The sequence below is a fragment of the Amblyomma maculatum genome, chromosome 1 (assembly GCF_055883805.1).
Source record: "Amblyomma maculatum isolate TAMU_Amacu chromosome 1, ASM5588380v1, whole genome shotgun sequence".
Lineage (NCBI taxonomy): Eukaryota > Metazoa > Arthropoda > Arachnida > Ixodida > Ixodidae > Amblyomma > Amblyomma maculatum.
This window is the reverse complement of record NC_139344.1, coordinates 34,868,021-34,889,784: the sequence shown is the minus strand read 5'-3', so window position 1 is coordinate 34,889,784 and position 21,764 is coordinate 34,868,021. Positions and strand designations below refer to the sequence as shown.

The 21,764-nt window shown below is 48.5% G+C and overlaps 1 long non-coding RNA gene across 3 annotated transcripts in view; it reads left to right on the top strand.

Annotated features, from left to right (window-relative positions):
• Positions 1-21,764, top strand: part of LOC146202116 (uncharacterized) — a 674,799-nt gene that overhangs the window by 220,198 nt on the left and 432,837 nt on the right. The gene's annotated exons all lie outside the window — the stretch shown is intronic.

Below are 21,764 nucleotides of genomic sequence, written 5' to 3'. Positions count from 1 at the left end.
TGTACGGAGAGCTGAACACTTGTACCGCATTCCTCTTATATAGCGCATAGTGTGAGTGCTTTTTTTTTTTTCCTCCGATAATTCTGCACTGCAAGATGGCTTTCAACAAAGAAATCAAGTGGTTATATGTGCTGGCCGCTGGATGATCGCACCCACCACTTACGTAAGCACCCTCACTTTCTGCAGACTTTGTGTCTCTTCTCTGAAAATGTGTAGCCATACCCGAAATACGTGGAACTTTCATGAGCCCATAAAGATCCATGCGAAACAGTCTTCGTTTTCAGCCTCGGTCTTCTAATGAACGTCTAGTTGTAAGCCTCCCATATATCAAGCCTAGCAAACTATTGTCGAGTTCTTAACTGAAACGCCTTCCAGTTCGTTGCTATATTTTGTCCTACTCTTGCTTTGCGCATGAGGCCCATTTCCATTTCCTGTAGAACTGTTTCATTCCCATCCTCTATTTGCTCGAACGCGTGGTGGAACCGGTCTGAAAGAGGTAGGTTAATTGAGTAAGATAGAAAGATGGCAGAAACGCTGCCAAGCTTAAGAAAGAGATCGGGCTCCTTTAATAAACCTCGAAGCAGGCGCTTGGAAGAATCCGGTGGGGTACTGCCAAGCGGTGTACAGATAATTGAATCCAGCTTGATAACAAAAGATCGCCCGTGTACATTCAATTTGTTGTGTCTAAAAGATTCGGAGCACAAATTGACTGGGAAGCTGAGATAGTGGTTCTGCGTTTCTCTTCTAACGGAACTCGGAGGAAGAGAAGGTTTCACCTAATTATTTGTTTTTCTTTTGTATGTGCGTGCGGACATGTGTGAGTGAGATAAGAAAAGTTATAAGGTTGCTACGAGGCTTTCTTATTCGTATCCCCCCCGATGTGGATCTGAAAATAAAACAATTGTAGCATTTTATTGATTTGTTTTACCATTTGCACCAGCATGCAGGCTTTCATTCGAAGAGAAAGGTGATGCTAACTAACGTTAAGTTTGAGGGCAAAAAGAATACTGCAAGGTGTCACGGAAACGAGGAAAGGAATTTGAAACAAATGACATATCATGACGCATGTAAATGAGCCTATGTTAGAAACATTTCCAGGTTCAAATATTTCAATCATTACCTCGGTACTCCTTAACCCTCCGGCTCATCCGCATATCTCAGTTAACTTCCCTGTTTTTCCCGTCCTTTTTGTCATCTATGTGGTGCCCCCAAAGAGGGGGGGGGGACAAAGCAAAAAAAAAAAAAAGACAAGTTCTTCTTGTGCTGTCGAAACAAGCTCACCGAACCAGTTATTTACAGTGATGAGTTATATTATAGAGAAACTATCGCCAGAAACATTTATTATTGTTTTTTTTTGTGTGTGTGTGCAAACCGGGGAGATAACTTGTCTGCGCGCGAGACTTAACTATTGCTGTAACAAGCAGGGATAGGCAATACTTTGACGTAAACAGCGTACCTGATCATAACGACTGGTTTAACGCACACCATGCGACCAGAAGTGCTTAGCGGAGCGGCACTGAACACAGCCAAACCACTGGACATGTCTCCTAATTACTGCCAAATGCGACCTGTGCCATAAACACAGAGTAATCGAAGACCCTCGCTATTTTAAGAGACGGTAAAGATGTGACAATATATATAAAGACTCGTAATGTTTACCAGCCTTGGGAAGGAAGGGCAATTTGCAGCCAGGAGAATAAGATTGAGATGGAGCGCGCTTGGCAAATTCTCGCAGAATATGACTAGTCGTTTATTGGTATCGCTCATGAGGAAAGCATACAACAGTTGCATCTTACCTGTACTCACCTATGGGGCTGAAACATGGAGGCTAACGAAAGTGGTTCTACTTAAGTTGACGACAAAGCAGATGACTATGGAACGAAAAATGCTAGAGGCAACGCTTTAAGACATAGGAAACGTGCTGAGTGGGTCAGAAAAATAACTCGAGTTAATGACATTCAAGTGGAAATCAAGAAGAAGAATTCAACATGGGCATGCAGTGTGAAGAGAGGACAACCGATGGTCGCTAAGGGTAACAAATTAGATTCTAAGCGAAGGAAAGCGTAGCAGGGGGAGGCAGAAAGTTAGGTGTGCGGATGAGGTTAAGAAATTTGCAGGGGTCGATCAAGTAGCTGCTGCTAGCACAGGACCGGGCTAAGTGGAGGAGTATGGGAGAGGCCTTCGCCCTGCAGTGGGTGTGCTGCTGATGATGAACTCGCGGAGCGGAGGTTTTATAAAGGTCGACAGGTATATTCATGGCTGCCGAGAATGAGGCTCGCACTGCGGCTTCCATTGAGCGCCCGCACTATTCTGTCCCCTGTGGTCTCGCATGCCGGGCCAACGCAGCATGGACAGCAAAACGATCAATGATAATCTCAAGATACAAATGAAACACGCTATTCGACTGCCCTTTCATGCGCAACAAGTTTGGCCAGTCTCGATGAGTGTGCGTCCCTTGAGCGTCGAAATCGACAGTTGGAACGCGTGCCAACCTTGCGTCATCGTCTCCTTGCGTACTGGGAATGAAGACGTATAGTGTGAGTGCCGCTGCATCTGCACCACTCTGCACCATCATCGAGTTGCTTTTCAAGAAGTACCATGTCGACCTTCGTCCTTAGCAGCTTCGTGTCCGGGCTGGACAACCCCGGGAGGGGATGCTGCGGGCGTGCACCTTGATATTCGAGTTCTAGCACCATCGCAGTGTTGAGAAGTCCATGAAGATTACGCGCATGGGACTTCGACGCACTTAAAAACGTTTGCAGCTGTCCTCGAGAACCGCGTAAACATAGTTTCTCGATGGGTTATCTACGCTGATGGCGGTACGCCAGTCGGTGGAGAAGGAGGAGGGAGCAACTTTACTTAAGGCTAGTAATAAAGCCCGCTGAAAAAGAGAGCTCGCTCCGCTAAGGCCCGTTGGTCATCGCCGAGTGCGAATGAGGTTTAAGCACTTTTTTGGAAGAGGACGGAAAAGGGAAAGAGTGGTAATGGCTGCGTTAGATAAGTACAAATTTGTGTTCTGTGTGTACCCTGATCTGGGGGTGTTTGGGACGGTAAGGGGCATTTCTGCACCTCCAACTGAAGAGCATAAGTGCCTGACGGCGGCTGTGCCCTACTGGGGAACGGAACGTTGGGCTTGAAGGCTCGCGGTACTCTGGCGTTCGCCATGTGCATAGAAACTGCATGGAGGAAAATAAGCTACAATGTCCCCAATTTAAGATAAAGAACTAATTAGTGTTACTCATGGCCTTCAGTTGGGCTCGTTCTTTGAATGCTGGGAGAACAGGACAAATGTATTAGCGTAACGCCTTTGTCATTTACTTTTTCTTTCTTTTTTTCTTTTCTTTTTTTTTTTTTTTTGTGCTGCGAAATTATTCCTTATGTCTAGGAGCTTTTATCCGTGCTGCGGAACGGCAAGCAATTTGTGAGCAGACCATAATACATGAAAAAAACAAGGTTGTGTGGTTCTATTTTTCAAAAGTATCGTGTTCGCATACATGCCATAATCTGATCAGATGCAAGGTTAAATTAGGTAAGTATATGCCGAACAAATATAAGCAAAACCAAACCAAGATAAACAAGCTAAGTAATCGAGCTCATCTAAGCTCAATTTGTCTTAGCCACGCAAATCAAGCGCCATATTTTTGGACTTGATATTGACACATGCCATTCATAGGCGACGAAGATTTGAACCGGCGATTCGGAGAAGACGACGAAGCGAAACAGTGCTCCGCTTTCGTGCTGCCCTGACTGGCTGTTGGTGTCCTTCGGTGTCAGAGTGCCAGAACGCCTTCTGTGTAGCGTTACGTTACAAATCTGGTGGAGGAATCGCCAGGTATCGATCCAGTCCTGCAGAATCAACCTGCCAATACGGAGCTTACCCCCGTACATCAACGCCTCGGCCGCCGCCTACGTGGAGAGCCCCCTGAATTCGGACCCCTTCCGGCTGCTACCAGAACGACGCATCCTCAGACGGCCGTCGAACCTGCTGCAATGACATCTGAGAGCAGGCTTCCCACCCACATCCTGTGTCATCAGCCGCGAACACCCCCCTCCTTTCATGGCGACGTGTTCGAGGACGCCGAGGACTGGCTTGAGAACTACGAGCGAGTTGCTCGTTACAACGGGTGGACTGATGAGCGCAAGCTCCACAACGTGTACTTCGCCCTTGAAGAGTCTGCACGGACATGGTTTGAAAACCATGAGGCTGCCTTCCCATCCTGGGCAGCCTTCTGTCGTGATTTCAAAGCCACCTTTCCTAGCGCCGACCGCCGGGAGCGAGCAGAAGCTGCGCTACACTCGCGCAATCAGCGCCCGAACGAGAGCGTGCGTATGTTCTTTGAGGACATGACACGCCTTTTCAAGCGTGCAGACCCACAAATGCCTGAAGATAAGAAACTGCGTCACCTGATGCGGGGCGTTAAACAAGAACTTTTCGCCGGACTGGTGCGCAGTCCACCGCGCACTGTGGCGGAGTTTCTCAGCGAGGCAGCGACCATGGAGACAACGCTGCAACACCGAGCCCGTCAGTACAACCGTGACGTGAACATCATTGGGTCCGACGCACCTCCTGTGCATATCGGCAGCGACATGGACGCGCTACGAAATCTCATCCGTTCTGTCGTGCGGGAGGAACTGCAAGCGCTCCGGATGCCTTGCAACACAACAGCTTTTCCTTCACTGGCTGAAGTCGTCCGGGACGAGGTGCGTATGGCAGCTCAGCAAGTTGCTGACGTTCCCCAGCAGCGCGTTCCCCACCAGACGATCGACGCGAGGCCCACCTACGCGTCCGTATTACGTAGGGCTCCCCCGCCGGATCATAGTATCAACGCCGCAGCTCCAGCAATGGAGCCGCAGGGTCCTCGCATGGAGGGACTCGCATGGAGCCGCATGGGGCCTCACTACTCCCCTCCGCCAATCTACCAGCGACCCCGTCAAGTATGGCGGCCCCGGGACCGTCGCCCCCTGTGCTATCATTGCGGGGAAGCCAGTCACCTTTACCGGGCGTGCCCGTACCGCCGCGTCAACATGCGGGGTTTCGCCTCGGAGGAACTCCACCCTCGGAATGACGAACGGCCTACTGAGATTGCAAGCGACCTTGCAGCGCGACAGTATCCCGTAACGTCCGGTTACCAAGAGCGTCGGTCTACGTCCCCGACGAGCTACCGCTCTACAAGTCCCCATACTTCCCGACGCCGCTCCTCTCCCAGCCCTAGCCGGGAAAACTAATACCAGCGGCCTTCGGAGGCAGGGTCGCTGATGTCGGGAAATGTGAAGATCCTCCGTCATCGTCAGGCCGACCCGACGAGATTTCGCTTGTGTCAGGTAGCGACAGAATCCGGCATACTACCTCCGATTTATGTGTAACGATTGATGGAGTGGATGTCACCGCGTTACTCGACACTGGTGCCGATTATTCAGTAATGAGCCGTGGTCTCGCCCGAGAATTGAAGAAAGTTTTGACACATTGGTCCGGCCCGAAAATTCGCACGGCGGGAAGTCACTTGATCGAACCTGCAGGCAAGTGCACAGCGCGGGTCGGCATCCGTGGTTTTGTGTATGTCGGAGAATTTATCGTGCTTCCTGAGTGTTCGAAAGACTTGATCTTCGGTCTAGACTTCCTGCAGACCAACGGCGCTGTCATTGACCTGAAAGAAGCGCGTGTTTCCTTTTCGACGAAACGAGCCGTGGCGCGCATTGAAAACGAAGATCCGGGTCTGAACGTTTTGCGTATAGTCGACGATGACGTGAGGGTTCCGGCACGTTCTAGTGTGTTGGTTCTTGTAAAGCATGACTTATTCCACGATTACGAGGGCATCGCGGATGGGCACCTTCCGCTACTACTCGAGAAGGAATTAGCCGTTGCTCGAGGACTCGTACAACTCCAGAACAGTTGTGCTACTGTCCTCCTGACAAATTTTGCTAAGGAGATGCGGCATCTCGCCAAGGATACGGCTGTTGCCGTCCTTCACGATGTTACTGCCTTGCCTCATTTATGCACCAGCGGAGCGAACCCTAAAGAGGAGGCCGCACCTTGTCATGCTCTGCAGACCGTTAAAATTAACCCCGACTTGAGGCCCGATCAGAGGAATCTTCTTTCGGCTCTTCTGAGCGATTTCGCAGACTGCTTCGCCACAGGCTCTAAGGTTGGTCGTACTCCTGTCGCCAAGCACCGAATCATCACCGATGAGACCACGTTACCGGTATGCCAGCGCCCGTACCGGGTTTCTCCTAAAGAACGTGACGCCATTAAAATGCAAGTGGATGAAATGCTTGCGGACGACGTGATCCAGCCTTCGACGAGCCCATGGGCATCGCCAGTGGTCCTTGTCAAAAAGAAAGATGGCACCTTGAGATTCTGTGTCGATTACCGAAAGTTAAATAACGTGACTAAAAAGGACGTCTATCCGCTGCCCAGGATTGATGATGCCCTCGACCGACTACGCGACGCCAGGTACTTCTCCTCATTAGACCTCAAAAGCGGATACTGGCAAATTGAGGTGGATCAGAGAGACCGAGAGAAGACTGCATTTGTGACGCCCGACGGCCTATACGAGTTTAAGGTGCTTCCGTTTGGTCTTTGCTCTGCACCGGCCACGTTCCAACGTATGATGGACACGGTTTTATCAGGTCTGAAGTGGCAGTCGTGCTTGGTGTACTTAGATGATGTCGTTATTTTCTCGCCTACTTTCGAGCAACACTTGGACCGGTTGCGCATCGTGCTTCAAGCACTCAAAGGCGCGCAACTAACGATCAAGCCTGAGAAATGCCACTTTGCTTTCAAGGAACTACGCTTTCTCGGCCATGTTGTCAGTGCACAGGGCGTTCTCCCTGATCCCGAAAAGACTACCGCAGTGTCAAATTTTCCACGCCCCACCGACAAAAAGGCACTTCGACGATTTCTAGGTCTTTGTTCATACTACCGACGCTTCGTCCAAGATTTTTCTAAGATAGCTGAACCACTGACAGCACTAACCAGAGAAGACATACCCTTCCTGTGGGGAGACGATCAAGAACAAGCCTTCTAGGAGCTTAGAAGCCGCCTACACAGACCCCCAATACTCGCCCATTTCGATGAAGACGCCGCAACCGACGTACATACTGATGCCAGCAACGTTGGCCTCGGCGCGATACTCATTCAGTGGCAAGGCGGAATAGAACGGGTTATCGCCTACGCGAGCCGAACACTCTCACGATCAGAGACGAACTATTCGACAACAGAGAAGGAGTGCCTTGCGGTAATCTGGGCCATCAGCAAGTTTCGACCATATTTGTATGGACGACCCTTCCGTATTGTCAGCGACCATCATTCCTTGTGCTGGCTGGCAAGCCTTAAAGACCCGTCTGGACGCTTAGCTCGTTGGAGCCTCCGTCTTCAAAAGTATGACGTCACTGTTGTGTATAAGTCGGGACATAAACACCAAGATGCGGATTGTTTGTCACGCGCGCCATTGGACTCCACAGTGGAAAACGCCGACGATTTTCCCTTTATTGGGGCCATTGCCCAATCACATATGGCTGACCTTCAACGCAAGGACCCGGAGCTGGCGCCGCTCATCGATTATCTGGAAGGACACGGTGGTAGAGTACCGCTTGTTTTTCGTCGTGGCTTGCAGTCATACGCTTTACGAAGTGGAGTTCTCTACAAGCGCAATTTTGAAAGATCCAAAGAGACATTTCTACTCGTAGTGCCTACGCACCTACGGCCTGACATCTTAAGCGCTTGTCACGACGAACCGTCCTCCGGCCACTTGGGAGTTAGTCGTACGCTTGCAAGAATTCGGGAGAAATACTATTGGCCGAAATTATTACCTTCAGTGCGATCTTACGTAAAAACCTGCCGTGATTGTCAACGCCGAAAGACTCCACCCGTGAAACCAGCTGGATTTCTTCAGCCGATCGCTCCACCGAAAACTCCTTTCCAACAAGTGGGGATGGATCTTCTTGGTCCTTTCCCGAAGTCAAGTAATGGAAAGCGTTGGATTGTTGTCGCGACGGACTACTTGACCCGATATGCTGAGACCGCGTCGCTCACAAATGGAACTGCCGCCGAAGTCGCAGAGTTTTTTGTCCACGACATTGTGTTGCGTCACGGCGCTCCGGCTGTTATCATTACCGATCGCGGGGCAGCTTTTACGGCCCGCCTGACTAAGGCTGTACTGAACCTTACACACACTAGCCATAGACGGGCCACGGCATACCACCCACAAACTAATGGCTTGGTGGAAAGGCTGAACAGAACTCTGGCTGACATGCTGTCTATGTACGTGGATATAGAGCATAAGACCTGGGATAAAATCCTCCCATATGCCACGTTCGCATATAATACGGCACTTCAGGAGACGACGCGGCTCACACCCTTCGAGCTTGTCTTCGGCCGTCGAGTGACCACTCCACTGGATACAATGCTGCCCGTATACACCGACGACGAAGATGAGCTTGACCTGGACATCGCTAGTTTTACCCAGCGTGCGGAAGAAGCACGGCAGCTGGCAAGGCAGCGCATATACCTACAACAGCAACTAGACGCTGACCGTTACAACAAGGGACGGCGCTTCGCTGCCTACGAGCCTGGAGACTATGTCTGGATTTGGACGCCCGTTCGTCATCGTGGGCTGTCTGAAAAATTGCTGCGCCGGTACTTCGGCCCATATCGTGTCCTCCGCCGCCTCAGCGACGTTACTTACGAAGTTGAATCCGCGACCCAAGATCCCTCAAGCCGCAGACGACGCAAGTTCACTGATGTTGTACACGTCGTCCGGATGAAACCCTACCACGATCGCCCCGCTGACTATTCTTGAGACTGATGGTGCCCCGTTTTGTGTTGTGGTATCCCACACCAACCTAGCATAACATCTGTCAGCTCATCGCATCAAGCAGCATTTGCAGCATCGAGGCGATGCTGCCAAGAAGGGGGGCAATGACACATGCCATTCATAGGCGACGAAGATTTGAACCGGCGATTCGGAGAAGACGACGAAGCGAAACAGTGCTCCGCTTTCGTGCTGCCCTGACTGGCTGTTGGTGTCCTTCGGTGTCAGAGTGCCAGAACGCCTTCTGTGTAGCGTTACGTTACAATATTGAACCAGATAGCTTGACAAAGAACTTTAATGCTTGACCTCAGTGCTTCATCCACTTTCTCGTTCCTGGACTAAACTGGCCGCCACATCACGTGTGTGGGGCCATCTGGAGGTCGGTAAACATTTATCTGTCTCCTGCAAGCTGAATTGATGTCTTTGTTATCGGACTTATAAATCTTGCGGCCATTTCCAGACATAAATTTTTGCTGGGTCTGTATGCGTACTTGTCTCTAATAATTATCCGTGATATGCACTTTCTATAAGTTTGCGTCCCACACCCTTCGTTAATCGAACGAGCCACTGGCCTCTAAGCCAAGGCGATAACTCACTAGCTAGCGCGTGAGTACATTCTTCGCCTGAACAATTAAGCAGCAGAAATTGGCTCAATTTCACGGTCACGCTCTGTCACGGTCACAATTATTTTCGAAACACGTACTAATCTCGCGGTTATTCTTCGCTCAATATTCATTCTTGAATTGCCGCTAATAAATGCGGTTGACAGGTGTTTTTTTTTCTTTTTTTTTAACCCGATTCCATTGTCTGTGCCGGTGGCTATTGATGCGTTCTGGTTTCCGTGGGTGCTAATGTCTTTGAGTGGCGATTTGTAAAGGACTCCACCAAATTGGCGCGTCAACGTTTGTAAAGTTCGGACAGCGCGTTGAACGCCGCAGCTTTATTCTGCCTCGGCCTTGAGCAATTTTTTATATAGAGGCACTACGGGCGGATTCGATTTTGGTTATCAAATAACATAAGCGACGTCGCCCCGCAAAACCAACTTTGAAGCACAAGTTCGAGCAGGTGCTCCTAGAAAAACCAATTTTAAGCAAAGGCGTCCGGCAGTTTTCCCTTTGAGAATTCGCATCTTGGCTCTCAAAAAAAAAAAAAAAAAAAAAAAAAAAAAGAAGAAGAAGAAGAAAAAAAAAAACATCCGGGGAGGAAAGCGCCTCGGGTTTTCTGAGTCTAATAACGTGAACCTGCTAGCTGGCTTCTTCTATCCGAGTGCATGAGTGTGCAAATAAGCTGGCTTTAGTGCACACGATCCTGATATGGATTGTTACTTTATTTGACATGTAGCGAACTGGACAGCAGCAAACGCGATGGCCACATGATGATGTACCGTAGAGCACGTACCGAACTCGTTGGACAGCCAAGTAGGCACTCTCGATATGGAGCGGTCAAGCTTTCCGTAGCGGTGCTTGTAGACGTTGTCACGCGGCCCATGGAAGTACTTCTGTCTGTTTACACAAGCAGGCGTCCGTGAACCGTTTGTATGCTGCGACAAATAGCAGACGGCTGAGTGGACCGTTAAAACAACACTGCGGGCCCAGAGGACAGCGGCGAAGGTTACACAATAGCCCGAAGCGCCGTGTCGTGCGCTGCACGCATGCGGACTGCGTTTCCCCTGTCTCTTTCGTCACAAAGTTGCCATTTGATTAAGAGCAAATGGCATCACGGGCAATATTTCTTAGCATGATACAGGGGTTGTGTTATGAGAAGGCTCATTTGTAGTTTCTTCTAGGGAAGTGGGCAGCCGCACGCGTTAACGTATGCTTTTGCGCAAGACGCTTCTGTGTATTTATGTCTTTCTCTCATTTCTTTCTGTCCATAGAGAGAGGTGGCGGAGGGATGCCAGCAGACTATAGTGTGCGGACGCAGGCTGCATGTGTTCATGCGGCCAGTCATGTTTGATTGTGTGTGTTACGCGAGTCGGCCTGCGATTGCGCGCAGGTGTAATGCGGGAGAAAATTCTGCGTTATAGCTCCGGTGGAACGCCATTTATTCCTTTTAAGAGAGGCGTGCCACTTGAATAAAAGAGAGTACTCGAAGTTGGTTGCTTTTCGATGAACGAATACAGCGCAAGGAACGCCCAACGCTTGCGCCTTGACCTTGGTTTTTATTCACGATCGGTATAAAGCGCACGAAACGCCTGAACCGCAGAAAGATGTAATCTCACCCTCGCTGACAGTCACTGCAGCTGCGGAACGTTCGATCCTCCGTGTCAGTAAGGTATACTACGCGCAGGACAGTCGGAACAGGCGTTCCTGCCGTATGGATATTATGGATTTCGCGCTCCGTAAACCATCTGAGGGTGCCAGCTTTATCACCGTATACGCTGAAGCAAGAAACAACGCTTCTCGCGCGGACGTTCTAAAGTGCTGGGCAGCTGATTGAGCTATGAACTTAGCTTCACAGATCGATATAGCCAAACTTTAGTCGGACCGGTGAACCCTTTCATTGGTGCACAAAATGCTCTAAGTAGGCTGCGGGAAGCCTGCTCCCTCAAACAATACATGTCCCCGTGCAACAGCTACACTCCGCGCTTCAAGGCCGATATCATCTGATGTGGAGCACTGGCCACAGCAATATGTTAGGAATTATAGACGCAAGTCTGATCACCCGAAAAGCCATTCTCAAGGCTTCAGCTCTACTCTGGCAATACGCGCCCCTTTTCCGAGAGGAGCTGCAGACATGCAGAAGAGAAAAGAGTTTGCTGCCTACCTAAAGGAGCTAATAACCTGCCGACAGGATTATCCACCCCGACTACATGACGCCCTCTCCAGAGACGATGTCTGCATCCTGAGACACCCAGACGCGACCGCTACCACGCAAATTGGTCTAGCACTGGCAGAAATTGTGGACGGTCCTTCTTACCCTCCCGCCAATACCTTCGGGTTACGGACAAAGTGCGACGTGTAGTAGGTGTGCCCCGAGGCACAGGACTGCTTTCTTATTTCTATCAATTTTCCGGAGAGGCGATGTTCAGCTCTCAAATGGCAATTCATTAAGGAAAATTTCAATTATGTCTAGCACCTTTTATCTACCCTAAAATTAAGTCGGGCCGAGGGTGTTAAAACGAAAAAAATATCCCTCTTTTTTTTTTTTTTGCCGACATCATAAATAATAATTTCGCTATGAAGCAGATACAGGCGAATGCTTCATTTTTGCTTTTATGCTCAACTTCTGCTCTAAAGCATTGTTCAACATTATAACATATCGCAGTATAGATATAAAATTCCTCATTGAATCCAGCCCAGTCGTGTTATACACTTCTACACAAACCTATGCATGACAGAGTTTCATTTGGTGGTATACCCTCTTCTAATGGGCCATGCAGACGCTTCAAGCTGTGCCCCGTTCCACATTTATGAGACTGTCAATCACATTAAATCCGTCTCTACCTCGTACTCAGCCAAAGGCTGGTGTTGGCTGCTTCCGTGAGATGTTAATTGGTACCAGATCCTTATGAGTGGGCATAACGATGGAAAATGGCCTGGAAGCTCGGGCTTTTATGTGGAAAGTTCTGGCGTCACTTCGCCTTTAAAGCTGCACGGTCTTCATTCACTACCGGCTGTGGTCCGGCACATTTCTTTGATGACATGCTTGCGTATTAGGACTTCTCTTGCGTCATCATTGTTACCGATCACGACGGACTCATCACAACGTTACCCATCACAGTCTTCTCAGCGTGAACTGCATCTGCATTCAGGGGGGTCACCTGCATAAACGACTCCGGCACTGAGACAATGGAGCCTCCATAACAATGGTATATGCGCAGTCTCGTGTTCCGCGCACGCGCGACGGTATATGTGGATCAATTTCCGGTTCTCGCCTTTAGGCTTTCTATAACAGCGGCTCGAGACAGTCGCTTTATGAAACCTAGAAGGAGGTACAGAAACTGCGGATATTATATTGACATTATCCGTTCGTACAAGTATTGTAGTATTTTCGCGCATGCGTAGAACGAACGATCGTGATCCGACGAATGTCTGGTATGAACACCTGAGGCACTGAGGCCACCCTGCCGTCGTCACAACGTGACGCATCGCATCGCGGGATGGGAGGATAACAAATAAAACACATAGGAGAAAAATAACATACGGCCGCAAACATGACTCGTCACGCAGGTCAGCTTCCCTGGATGAAGACAATCCTGCGTCTGAAAGCAGTCGGCGTGGTAGATTTTTGTTTTTTGCACATATAAACGCTAGGACCATTATGAAGAAACCAGTGAGTTGATTTCGAGTGGGCAAACAGGAATATATTCAAGATAAAGTTATTTTATTTAAAGAGAAATAAACGCTAACGTAAAAACGAGCTCTGCCCTCCTTGATGCGCTTGATCATTGAGTAATACCGTAATACCAAGTACCCCATGGGTATGAGTAATACCGAAGAAGGTGTGCCCTGTATAACACTGATATCAACTCAGCGTCATGGTATGGTCACTATGCAGCACGCCATTAAATTCTGCTTCAGAAACGTTTGGAGAATGCCGCATGGTAGGAGGTTTTAAAAAATCCCAGGTTGCAGAAATTTCCAGAGTCCTCTACTACGGCGTCTCTCATAGCCTGAGTCGGGACATTAAACCCCAAAACAAAATCAATCTAAGCCTTTCATGCCATATCCACGTTAGAGAGGGCATGTTTTACTTACGCAGCTTTTCTTGCAGTAAGGACGACCAAAGATTATGGACCCTCATGAGAGCCTCTAGGCATGTCTTCTGGAGGTTGAGAAAACAGAGGACGAGGGCCATTGTAGGCTGTGTTGATAGTTACCGAAATGCTAATATTCGAGCCGCTTTTGAGCGAAAAAGAACTCATTATCTTTCTAACCCTAAAAACTTTTCGCAGAAAGTCTGTGTGCTTGACAAATATAGGAAACAATTCAATTGTCCGCTGCTTTGAATCTCTTCGGAGTTTTCAAAAAAAAAAAAAAATGATGGTCGTTTCTTCTACATGCCCCGGTTTTCTACCAGCCCTCCTTGTTTTACAAACCAAACAGAATTACCCGACACTGTGTGCATTCCCTTGAACATCCTTTGTTTATTTACTCGCCACAAATATACTCTTTAGAAGCTCAGGCCAATGCTGGCTCGCAAAGTTCTTGTCTGAGACATTGCTCGTAGATTTCTGCAAGGTTTCTTTTTTTTTTTTGTATTTTCAAACTTTTTCGCGAACTTTATTACACAGCGAAAGGACGCTCTACCTTTCTCTCTCTCTCTCTCTCTAACACACACACACACACGTACACACACGCGCGCGCGCGCGCGCACGCACGCACACACACACACACACACACACACACACACACACACACACACACGCGCGCGCGCGAGCGCACACGCACACACACACACACACATACACACACACACACGCACGCACACACACACACACACACACACACACACACACACACACACACACACACACACACACACACACACACACACACACACACACACACACACACACACACACACACACACACACACACACACACACACACACACACACACACACACACACACATGCACGCACGCGCGCAGCGCGCGTAGGAGTAAGGTATGTACAAATAAGAAATGCTTTCGGACTCTGAACGCGCCCAATTCCGATCCCTATTACAAAGTGAACGCAGCAAAAAGGATAAATATGGCTCCAACAGCGCGACAATGGCCGAAAATGCCGAGCAGTGCATCTGGTCCATGCTTTACCTTTTTCATGTTTATCCGAGTCGGCGCAGAGAGTGCTCGCAAAAAGCTCTAGGCCGGCTTTCTCGATATAACGCCTCTCGCGGTCTTGGAGAAGCCTGTGTTTCTGCGTTCATAGAGCGCGCGTTTTCGTGCTTTCTCTCGTGGAAGGCTACTCGCTGTTATTTGTATGCCACTACGTTTCTGCACTTCTTCCAGTATAAAAGCCACGCAGACGAAGGGTAATTCTTGGCCAAGCAGCAGTGCGGCAGAATATTTTTTTTTTTTTGCAGCCAAAGCGGAATGCATCCAAAGCTTGTGCTCGCAATCTTGAAGGTCCAAAGGAGCGTATACGCCAGCGAGCCACGCTGAGACATTTTCAAAGAACACAGCTACGCGCTCCAGAAAATTTACACGAGCGTCGATAAATGGGGAGCGGTGTGTGTGGAGGGGGAACAGCAGGAGAACTCGCAATGAAAGGAAGCTGTATGAGCCTCCTTTTTTTGTTCTTTAATTTGTAACTGGCATGAATAGCGCCAGTAATGCGTCACCGTCCTTTTTCTGCAGAAAAAGAAATATTAATACCAGTGGAATGGGTACACTGCAATTTTTTACCCCTTTGCCGTTTTAATAGCCCGCAGGCTTGGAAGCCTGTATAGCTGTGAAGTGCTGGTGTTTCCACATCCTACACTAGGATGAAATGGACAAAACTGCATTTGGAAGGTACGTCCACGCTGAAGGGCGCTGAAGAGAGCTCCAGCTCCTTGTGATCGAGATGCGCTGCCTACAGCAAAAAAAAAGAGAGCGAGAGATCCGGCCCGCTACGGTCTTTTGCCATTATTTTGCTTGTAGTCACAGTAATTGGAACTAGCCTCTGCTACTGTTAGTCCTCCATAGAAGCCCCAAGTTCTCTCTCGGTGCGCTGCATGCTGCTGCTTTTTTCGATGTTTTTTTCCTCGCTCTTTGCTTTACTTTGTACCGGGCACGTACCGGTGTGCCGACCAATGAGTGTTTCTTTCTCTCCCAATATTGAGGCAGTATTCCTTCGTATAGGTAATTCATAACATCCTTAACCAACCGCTCTACGCCGCTAGTTTCTTGTTCTTGTTGTTCTTCTTCTTTTCCTTCTTCTTTTTCTTCTTCTTCTTCTGAACTCATAAATGGTACGGCTTCTTAAGATTTCTCGCAAATATGGTGTTTCCTGCTTGTTCAAGCCGGAGAAAGAAAGTTGGCTGAGTGCAAGCGCACATATCTAATTTTAAAGGCTGGCTCTGTGCGGTCTAATCAAAAGCGCAGCACTACCAGTACAGGAGGATTTTGACTTACGAGGGGAAGGTAGGAAGTATGGACTTTTGTAACACGGGGCTACGTCGCATGTCGACGTTCAGACTGACTGAACTTCGAGAAATTTTATACCCGTTATCACCATAGTGTCCGTCAGCCCGGGTATTTTGTAAGTCGAAAGCTGCGTGAAGCAACCGTCGACAGTGAAACGTTCTTCGTGTAGCTGTTTTTACATTCGGCTGCCGTCAAAAGCCCAGCTGTCGGGACCAGCAAAGGTGTACGAGCGATCCCGAGCTCAGGAATGGAATGCGTTGCCCGGACGGGGCACGGCATCAGCTGTGCTTTAAGAGTCTTAGCAGCTGTGGTCAACCTCCAAAAGAAAGCGGAAATAGGATATTTCCCTGTGCGTGCAAAGAGCAAAGGAAAGTAATCTCCGCGGGCTTTTCTAGGGAAAATCGCTTGCGCATTTCTCCTGCGGCTTTCGCAGTTTTGGTGGCCCGCCAGCGCAGCCCGTATATTGTTTTGCAAGGAACATAATTAGCGTCGTGTAAATAACATTCTTGCTGGACGGAGTATCTCAGATTTTCTCGCCGAAACGCTCTTCCGAACAGGGCATTTCACCGACGAAGTTTGCGCTAGACAGTGTCATAGGGGTCATATCTTGCGGCAATTTCCGATTACTTCACCTACCTCTTCTTTGCCCTAGTTCAGCAGCTAGTTTGAAATCACTGATAACCGGTAGTGAGGTTTTAGGCAATGATTACTTTGATAATAACAATGCTTTATTCGTCTGGTTATGCGAAATTTAATAGCAACCCTCATAATCTATAGCAAGGTCAGCTGCGAGCCGGTCTGAGCAATCCTGTAAAAAACATTGCTTTCAGGTCAGAAAAAGCACTACACACTAAACATTTTTGCAACATTTTGGGTGCAAAAAGGGTGCTCGAGTGTCCCCGGACTCACACCGTACGTGAAAAAAAAGGAAGGAAAAGGGTAAGGCACGGCGGTTAACAATCAGGGGTTTCCGGTTGGCTACCCTGTGTTGTGTAAAATGGAAGAGGGGCACATAAAAAAAAAAGGGAGAGAAACATGCGCCATGGGAAAGCCAGAAACCACTGCAGCAGTTGAGCATTGTGAGGGCTGCCGCGCGCTGCGGCGTCAATAGAAAACAGCATCCGCCAAGCAAAAATTACATTTTCAGAACGAAAGATAGTCCGCGGTGAAGAAGGGCTGCTCTAATTACAGGCTGTTAGTCCGGGGACAGCATTACACTCATGAAGGTGTGGAAGGTTTAGTGTGTATCAAGTGAACAAAATAAATCAATTTGGAATGCTACTGCCTGAGAAAATGAACTGATGCACCCATCAAACACTATGCGTAATAATGGTCATCATAGTGTGGTCATAATATTATCGGACCAAACGCTAGAACTGGGCTGAAAAACGTTTAATTACGAGAACACACGAACTCATGCACTATGCTTGCTTCACAGGCTGGAGCGACCAATGGTATAAATTGAAAAAGAACGCATCATAAAAAAATGGTACACGAATACGACCTTGGCATGCATGAAGATGTGCAGTTGCTACAATCCAGCCTCACACTGCATTCCCTACTTCAATGCTGCGTATTTCTCTTAATGCCGGCACCTATAGACACGTCCTTTTCGCCAGCATAAAGGGTGTAGCCATTGTACCAATGGCTTTTTCCAAGAAAGTGGTGTCCAGCCGTGTGTGTCTGATGCCTCATGAAAGCGAGTGCAAGCGAGGTGGGTAGGCGAAGCTGGTTGGTAGTGCTTTGTGCTATGTGAATTCTGAAGTGATTGAAATATGGTCGTTGGTCCTAATGCCAATAGACGCATGACAAGCACTCGGTAACATCGGTGTACCCCGGGAGACGGCCGATGCGAATTTAGCAAATAACGAACAAATAGCTTGCAACTGCTCGATAATCTTAGAGCCGTTAAGGTGTCGAGGCTGTGTCGCTAAATGCGGTTGCATATCTTGGCTGTTTTCCGGAAAAGACGGCAAAAGACTAAATTCCTATTAGGGACTTCAGTCGTTTTGCGGTGCTCGCCCTGAGCCGTCGCGTCGATGAGGTCCGTCCAAAGTCACCGGCCAAAGTTGACAGAAGAGAAAGAAAAAAAAAATGAGACAGGTCGCGATAAGATTGAAGATAGGAGAAGTAGAGAAAGAAAATGAAGGGACGCTGTGGCGAAGAGATAGAAAGAAAATGAAGGAAGCGTTCGCAACGGCTCACGCCCTCATATCGCGCGCTCGCTCTGCGCAGACACATTTCACGGCGGATAATCGCGCATTACTTGCGCTTCTTGAGGAGTTCTATACAGATCTCTACAGCAGCCAAAGTAGTCAGAACCGTAATGAAATTGGCGGTAGGGAAAAACAGTCAGACGTTCCACCAGTGACGAAAGACGAGGTCAAGAAAGCATTAGAAACTATGAAAAGGGGGAAATCAGCTGGAGAGGATCAGATAACTACAGATTTGCTAAAGGACGGGGGGGATATCGTGCTAGAGAAACTGGCTACCCTGTATACGCAGTGCCTGATGTCATCGACGGTACCGGAACCATGGAAGAATGCAAACATTATCCTCATTCACAAGAAAGGGGACTCTAAGGACCTTAAAAATTACAGACCAATCAGCTTACTGTCTGTTACGTATAAGGTATTTACTAAGGTAATCGCTAATAGAATCAGGACAACCTTAGACTGCAATCAATCAAAGGATCAAGCAGGGTTTCGGAAACGGTACTCTACTATCGATCATATCCATACCATCAACCAGGTGATAGAAAAATGCTCGGAATATAACCAGCCCTTATACATAGCATTCATTGATTACGAAAAAGCATTTGACTCAGTTGAAACCTCGGCGGTGATGCAGGCATTGCGAAATCAGGGGGTAGACGAGCCGTACGTGAAAGTGCTGGAAGATATATATAGTGGCTGCACAGCAACCATAGTTCTGCATAAAGAAAGTAACAAAATTCCCATAAAGAAAGGTGTTAGGCAAGGAGACACAATCTCCCCAGTACTATTCACAGCTTGTTTAGAGGAAGTATTCAGAGACTTGGAATGGGAGCAGTTAGGGATAAGGGTAGATGGAGAATACCTCAGTAATCTGCGATTTGCTGATGACATTGCCTTGCTAAGCAACTCGGGGGATGAACTGCAAATAATGATTGATGACCTAGACAGAAAAAGTAGAAAGGTAGGCTTGAAAATCAATATGCAGAAGACTAAGGTAATGTTCAACAGCCTCGGGAAGGAACAGCAGTTTACATTAGGTATAGCGAAATACTGGAAGTAGTAGGCGAATATGTCTACTTAGGACAGGTAGTAACCGCAGACCCGGACCACGAAAAGGAAATAACAAGGAGAATACGATTGGGATGGAGCGCATTTGGCAAGCACTCGCAGATTATGACTAGCAGCTTACCGGTATCGCTCAAGAGGAAAGTATACAACAGTTGCATCTTGCCTGTACTCACCTATGGGGCTGAAACGTGGAGGCTAACCAAGAGAGTTCTACTTAAGTTGAGGACAACCCAGAGGGCTATGGAACGAAAAATGGTAGGGGTAACATTAAGAGATAGAAAGCGTGCAGAGTGGGTCAGAGAAATAACTCAAGTTACCGACATTCTAGTAGAAATTAAGAAGAAGAAATGGACATGGGCAGGACATGTAGTGCGAAGAGAGGATAACCGATGGTCGCTGAGGGTAACAAACTGGATTCCAAGGGAAGGAAAGCGTAGCAGGGGGCGGCAGAAAGTTAGGTGGGCGGATGAGATTAAGAAGTTCGCAGGGGTCAAGTGGATGCAGCTAGCACAGAACCGGGTTAAGTGGAGAAATATGGGAGAGGCCTTCGCCCTGCAGTGGGTATAATCAGGCTGATGATGATGATGATGATGATGATGATGACTTGCGCTCCGTCTTTAGGGGCATTATGCAACGGCGCTTTTAATGGCTCCCGTCTGCGGCTTCCCTTTTCGACTAAAGTTCCCGTTCTGGCACAGTGCTACTCGTACCGCTGTTTTGTTTTCCGGTTATGTCACACATGACGTCAAACATATATAGTATGCAGTTGTAAGCTGCCACATTATGTGGAAGAGCACCCGACACAGGTGTAAAGCAGCGCTTTAACCAAGCTTGCCGAACTTACTAAATGCGCGGCCTAGGGGTGGCGTATTTGATCCGACATGCAGGGGTCCCTGATTCTATTCATTGTCACATTCCGTCCGACAGCTGCCAAGTTGGCAGCTGGATAATCCGATAGGGGACTATATCTCCATGTCTGCAATTCATGCGACCTGGCAATTCCCACATGCCAGCGGCATGATTGAGATTTTCCGCTCACAAAGCACACCGCCACCGCCTGCCCTTAAAGCAGCGATGACAGGGTCGTTCGACCTATTGCCGTTTTATACTTCTGTGAATAATATACAGATATGTGATTCTACTCGCAATGTTTTAGTGCCTAGCGCGCGGCGCATATAACAAAAAAAAAAAAGCGATATAAATCGGAATTCGGAAGCTCCTCCCACCTAGAGCAACCGCCATTTTTAAAGGCTGGTGTGACGTCACATCGTATACACGGTGGAGCGTCGTCTGCAAGGCAGGCTGCAATATGAAAGGACACGTCTTTTTTTCTTTTTTCTTGTGACGACTGATACGGTGGTCGTCCCTGATCTTTCGCATTACACCGGCGACGACGCCAGCTCGGCCAACGGTCGCCTATCGCCGTATGTCAGGTCATAGCCTCATATAAAGGAGGCTATCGTGAGGTTTGCGGTCCCGCGACGCCGACGGAACTGCTGTGCGGACGATCTGTTTTTAACAAGCGTTGAGGTGCCGGCTAGTTAGTAATACATATTGGAATAACAGCGCGAAGGACGAGGACGAAAATCAGAAGGACACAAACACTGCGCAGTGTTTGTGTCCTTCTGATCTTCGTCTTCGTCCTTCGCGCTGTTATTCCAATATGTATTACCAACTAGCTGGCACCTCAACTCTTGTTAACTTCATTTTTCGATCCGCGGGCTCTTTTCATTGTGTTCCCACTGATCCTTCAGCGCAGTGTTTGTGTCCTTCTGATCTTCGTCCTCGTTCTTCGCGCTGTTATCCCAATCCGATCTGTTTTGGTCGGATCGGAGGCCGAGCGAGAACTTGCCACCCGACACTAGAGTGAACGGCCTGAACAGCTGCGCTTGTCTGTAGCTTAACCTAGTACGAAAAAGGAAAACAAGAAGCTACACTTTATATGTTCCCCGTTGCCATCAGCAATGACCTTGGCCAGAAATGTTAGTCGGCGTCGAACTGCCGGCTCGTTCAGGGACGAGTAGGCCTAGCTCGAGTACGCGCGTTCAGGTGTAGAGTTTCGGCGATTACGGAGTGCGTGTTCACAAGCTTTAGCGGGCGCATGTGGTCATTGAGTGTAGCTCTGGCAGTAGCGACCCCAAATCGACGACTGCGTACATCACAAAGCGAGTGCACTCTGAGCCGGAAGCGTCGATATATGTGACCCTGTCTAGCGAGCGCAGCCGGCAGCTGTCGGCGCCGCATCTGATACCCGGCGAAGGCAGTGGACGTAGCATCCACGGCGCTTCTTGCAGCGCAGTTGTAGTTCGTGAACAAATAAAGGTGCAACTGATGCGAAACGAAGTGGATTGTTTTAGTATTGCTAGCTCAGCTTATATTTTATGCCCTGCGAACAAGCAGCATACATCCAGTCATTGCAAAAGCTATGTAAACAAACACGCTGGGCACAGTCGTAATCCGCGAATCGGCCCATTCCTGCGGGAGTTTAGGGTTCACACACTAAATACTAAATGGTGTATGCTTACGTCGAAGCACTCACGAGTCATTTTCTGGACAAGCACTAGAAAAATTTGGAGGACGCTTAAGCTTCGCCTTC